Raw genomic sequence first — 5,729 nt, forward strand, 5'->3', positions numbered from 1 at the left:
ATTGGCTAAACCCCCGATGACACTATATAGGGTTTGATTTCTGATTGGCTGCTTGGAGCAACACACTTTTTAAAAGCTGAAACAAGCCAGGGACAGAGAGGACAGACTGTCTTCACTTCTGGGACGTCAGTCCAGGTATGGGGACGAGTAGTACTGCTGGAGAACCTCTAGGAAGTACTATTTGCATAATATGAGCCTTTAAGCTGAAGATCACTGGTATTAATGGTTTTGAACTTATTCTCAGTCTCATCCAGTATATTTCCTTAACAGAGTTCCAGATAAGGGTTCTGGGTGTTCGGTTATTTCAGGGACTCGTTCAGAATAATTGGAAATGTTAAAGATTATGAAGTTGGAGTAAAGATTGAAGATCTGCTCTCACTCGCCTTTCTTACCTGAAACGAGTGAAGTCATGGTCAAAATAAAAGTGTGCGTCAGAGTTAATCCTTCTGTCCCTGAGTGACCCGTGATCCTCTCTCTCTTTCACTTGGTCTCAATATTCATTAAATACACTCAAAGAAGCAGAGAAATACTTGAGGGCGCTGGGTTGCAGTTAACAGACCATGTTGACATGTTTCACAGTTCCATGAAATTCCACTTGTCCAGCAGGAGCCGGTAGCCTCTGTCCAGGGAAAGATAGAAGGATAGAATAGATAGAAAGATAGAGGAGAGGAAAGGATAGAATAGACAGAGAGGTAGATGGGGGGATACAAACCTTGGAAAAGAGGTAAAGAGAGAGGAGAGAGAGAGGTAGAGAGAGGTAGAGAGGGGTAGAGGTGTAGAGAGAGAGGTAGAGAGGGGTAGAGAGAGGTAGAGAGGTGTAGAGAGAGAGGTAGAGAGGTAGAGAGAGAGGTAGAGAGGGGTAGAGAGAGGTAGAGAGGTGTAGAGAGAGAGGTAGAGAGGTGTAGAGAGAGAGGTAGAGAGGTAGAGGTGTAGAGAGAGAGGGTAGAGAGGAGTAGAGAGAGGTAGAGAGGTGTAGAGAGAGAGGTAGAGAGGTAGAGAGAGAGTGAAAGTGTGTTGAAGCAGTCCTCACTGTAGCTTCAGTCAATAGAAAAGTCTTGAGTAGAACCTTAAAAGACTTTAAATTCTCTTCTAGATTGAACAGGGAGCCAATGAAGCGAGGTTAGTATTGGAGTGAGCTGATCTCTGGTGCTGGTTCTGGTCACGACTCTGGCTGCAGCAATTGAACAGCAGTTCAGTTATTGTTTCACCCTGATAATAGGGAGTTACAATAGTTACTCTGGAAGTAACTAATGATGGATTACTTTTTCAGCATCGCTCTGAGTCAGCATGTTTCTAATGTTGGAAATATTACGGAGGTGAAAAAAGGCAGTCCTGCAGATTGTTTAATGGTTCCCAGGTTCCTCACAGTGGTACTGGAGGACAAAGTAATACCATCTAGAGGTACTAGATCTTTAGATCATTTCTCTCTCACATGTTTTGGACCAAATATAATAATTTCAGTTTTATCAGAGTTCAGGAGCAGGAAATTACATCTCATCCAACCTTTATGTCTTCAAGACGGCTTCTAGTTTAGAACGTTGGTTATGATCCTCTGGTTCCATAGAGAAATAGATTTGTGTGTCATCTGCATAACAATGGAAGTTAATGGAGTATTTTTTAATAATATTCCCTACAGGAAGCGTGTATAAAGTAAAAAGTAAAGGACCTAGGACAGAACCCTGTGGAACTCCATGTTTAACTTCAGTCTGGACTGAAGAGTTATCGTGAACATGAACGAAGTGGAACCTGACTGATTAATATGATCAGAAGCCCAATGCTGTGTTCTAGTCTCTGTAGCAGGATGTTCTGATCAATAGTATCAACGTTCTGATCAATAGTATCAATGTTCTGATCAATAGTACCAATGTTCTGATCAATAGTATCAACGTTCTGATCAATAGTATCAACGTTCTGATCAATAGTATCAATGTTCTGATCAATAGTACCAATGTTCTGATCAATAGTATCAACGTTCTGATCAATAGTATCAACGTTCTGATCAATAGTATCAATGTTCTGATCAATAGTACCAATGTTCTGATCAATAGTATCAACGTTCTGATCAATAGTATCAACGTTCTGATCAATAGTATCAACGTTCTGATCAATAGTATCAACGTTCTGATCAATAGTATCAATGTTCTGATCAATAGTACCAATGTTCTGATCAATAGTATCAACGTTCTGATCAATAGTACCAATGTTCTGATCAATAGTATCAACGTTCTGATCAATAGTATCAATGTTCTGATCAATAGTACCAATGTTCTGATCAATAGTATCAATGTTCTGATCAATAGTACCAATGTTCTGATCAATAGTATCAACGTTCTGATCAATAGTACCAATGTTCTGATCAATAGTATCAACGTTCTGATCAATAGTACCAATGTTCTGATCAATAGTATCAAATGCAGCACTGAGATCTAACAGGACCAGAACAGAACACAGAACAGAACAGAGAGCAGAACAGAGAGCAGAACAGAGAGCAGAACAGAGAGCAGAACAGAGAACAGAACAGAGAGCAGAACAGAGAACAGAGCCAAACAGAACAGAGAGCAGAACAGAGAGCAGAACAGAGAACAGAGCCAAACAGAACAGAGAGCAGAACAGAGAGCAGAACAGAGAACAGAGCCAAACAGAACAGAGAGCAGAACAGAGAGCAGAACAGAGAACAGAACAGAGAGCAGAACAGAGAACAGAGCCAAACAGAACAGAGAGCAGAACAGAGAGCAGAACAGAGAGCAGAACAGAGAGCAGAACAGAATTGTGACCCTTCTAGGCCACCGTAGTATTGTTGTCCTGCAAACTTCCTCTGAGAGCCAGAGAGAGTCATGGCAGCAGAGCTCTCTCCAGAACGTCAACGTCTCCAGAACATTTACAATATTAAAAAGTAAGAATTCATTCATTTTTCTTTTTTTTTGAGGAAATATACTGGATGAGACTGAGAATAAGTTCAAAACCATTAATACCAGTGATCTTCAGCTTAAAGGCTCATATTATGCAAATAGTACTTCCTAGAGGTTCTCCAGCAGTACTACTCGTCCCCATACCTGGACTGACGTCCCAGAAGTGAAGACAGTCTGTCCTCTCTGTCCCTGGCTTGTTCCAGGTTTTAAAAAGTGTGTTGCTCCAAGCAGCCAATCAGAAATCAAACCCTATATAGTGTCATCGGGGGTTTAGCCAATCGGAGGGGCGGAGCCAGTCCAGCTCACCCAGACACAGCAGATTCTGAATGTAGCTCCTATGATCCAATATTCAAATGAGGAAAATCAAGGAGGAGCTAGAAACTTAGAATACTGAAGGTTTCTGGACCGACCAGACCAGGAGGAGGAGGAGAACAGGAGGAGGAGGAGGAGAAGGAGGAGGAGAACAGGAGGAGGAGGAGGAGAACAGGAGGAGGAGGAGGAGAAGGAGGAGGAGGAGGAGAACAGGAGGAGGAGGAGGAGGAGAACAGGAGGAGGAGGAACAAGAGGAGGAGGAGGAGGAACAGGAGGAGGAGGAGAACAGGAGGAGGAGGAGAACAGGAGGAGGAGGAACAGGAGGAGGAGGAACAGGAGGAGGAGGAGAAGGAGGAGGAGGAACAGGAGGAGGAGGAACAGGAGGAGGAGGAACAGGAGGAGGAGAACAGGAGGAGGAGGAGGAGAACAGGAGGAGGAGAAGGAGGAGGAGAAGGAGGAGGAGGAACAGGAGGAGGAGAAACAGGAGGAGGAGGAGAACAGGAGGAGGAGGAGGAGAACAGGAGGAGGAGAAGGAGGAGAAGGAGGAGAACAGGAGGAGGAGGAGAACAGGAGCAGAACAGGAGGAGGAGGAACAAGAGGAGGAGGAGGAGGAACAGGAGGAGGAGGAACAGGAGGAGGAGGTGAAGAGGAGGGGGAGAACAAGAGGAGGAGGAGGAGGAGAACAAGAGGAGGAGGAGAACAGGAGGACAGGAGACGTCTAACAAGTGTCCCTTGTTCTAGAGGACCTATCAGAAAGAATAAACTGGGTCACATCAAGTTTATCAGTCAAGTTTGTCCAACATTAATTTGCAAAGAACCAATTGGTGATGAAGAGACGGGTTATGGACATAATGCTTCTGTTGCACATGAATCAATGACTTCAGCTTAGAAAAGTTAATTATTGATAATATAATAGAAGTACAAATTCAAGGCAGAAGAAAAGCTTGTGAAAACTTTAAGATGGAACGTTAAACTGCATAAAGGTGGAACCTCCTCCAGAAGAACAGGAAGTCACTTCCTTCTTCCAGCTCCTGAACAAATTACTTTCAGCTGTTTCAACCATCCTGGCTGAACTGTGTAGGAGCTGCTCTGCTGAAACTCTGCTGAAACTCTGCCCTGCTGAAACTCTGCTGAAACTCTGCCCTGCTGAAACTCTGCCCTGCTGAAACTCTGCTGAAACTCTGCTCTGCTGAAACTCTGCCCTGCTGAAACTCTGCCCTGCTGAAACTCTGCCCTGCTGAAACTCTGCCCTGCTGAAACTCTGCCCTGCTGAAACTCTGCTGAATATTCTTCTTGTTCTTATGGGTTCAAAAAGGGAGGATGCAGGAGCAAAACAAACATGACTCCTCCAGTTCTACTGTTTGCTGACCTTCTGGGAGGAAGTGAATGAGAAGTGTGGGACATGACGGTTGTTTTTGCTGCCCCCTGCTGGATGCAAACCACTGGAGGGGAGCAGCTTTAATGTTTTTGTATTTTAAGAGGCTTTTTTTCGGGTTTATAGAGAATACGATTTGCAGCTTTGGTGAGAGCCAGCTGAGCAGTGTTTGGAGGAGGAGGCTGCTCTCAGAGCTCCAGGAACGGTGGAGGGGTGAACATGATTAAAGTTTCCCTCCGGGTGTCAACATGTGGGGCGGCGGGGACGCAGGTGAGCGGCGGCGGCTTACCTGTTCCGTTCCGACCCGGAGGAGCGAACCGCAGCCCGAAGCCAGCAGGAGCCGCGGGAAACGAAGCGTCTCGGTCCTCTTCCCCTTTAAACCTCCACGAACTGCGACATGGTGCAGCTTTCCTCCGTCACCCGGCGGCCGCTCGCTCCGTTCCTCCCCGCAGGGAGAGCGTCCTGGCCGGCCTGCTTTCCTCCTCCTCTCCCCGGAGTGTTCCTCCGGCAACTCTGTCCGCGGTGTGCGGGGAAAAGTCCACCAAATAGCGTGTCCCTCCTCCCCGGTGTCTGGTCGGTAGTTCCGTCCCTCCTCCCCGGTGTCTGGTCGGTAGTTCCGTCCCTCCTCCCCGGTGTCTGGTCGGTAGTTCCGTCCCTCCTCCCCGGTGTCTGTAATCAGATGCTGCTCCCCGCAGGATCCATTCATCCTATTACTGCTTTAACCCTTCACGTGCCGCCGCGCCGCCTTCACGGACCGCAGGACAAACCAGCACCGCAGCAGCCATTCAACCTATTCACGTGACGTCATAGACGTACCCGAACGTAAACCACACGCTGTCCCCAGTCACACGTAATTTTTTTCGGATTTCAGAGAAGGTGGGCATCTTCTGCATCGCTACAGTCGCAGGCAGGAAACTTGTTCACAACTCTCATTTATCGTTTCCCCGCCGACCCGGACAAAAGGAAGCCCTGGGAGGAGGGAAGGCCGGTGTCGGTACCAGATCTGTCCGGTATCGGTACCGGATCTGTCCAGGCGACCAGATCTGTCCGGTGTCGGTACCGGATCTGTCCAGGCGACCAGATCTGTCCGGTATCGGTACCAGATCTGTCCGGGCTACCAGATCTGTCCAGTG

At 46.9% G+C, this 5,729-nt stretch overlaps 1 protein-coding gene across 3 annotated transcripts in view; it reads right to left on the reverse strand.

The window, feature by feature from the left end:
- Nucleotides 1-5,324, reverse strand: part of pacsin3 (protein kinase C and casein kinase substrate in neurons 3) — a 55,763-nt gene extending 50,439 nt beyond the window's left edge. For 2 of the 3 annotated variants that reach the window (XR_013936454.1, XM_080491181.1), the window contains exon 1: nucleotides 4,886-5,324. The gene's annotated coding sequence lies outside the window, so the exon portion shown is untranslated. The remainder of the gene's footprint in view (nucleotides 1-4,885) is intronic. The other variant, XM_080491182.1, reaches the window with a different exon arrangement.
- Between the last annotated feature and the right edge of the window lie 405 nt (nucleotides 5,325-5,729).

This window comes from Lipophrys pholis, assembly GCF_963383615.2.
Source record: "Lipophrys pholis genome assembly, chromosome: 2".
NCBI lineage: Eukaryota > Metazoa > Chordata > Actinopteri > Blenniiformes > Blenniidae > Lipophrys > Lipophrys pholis.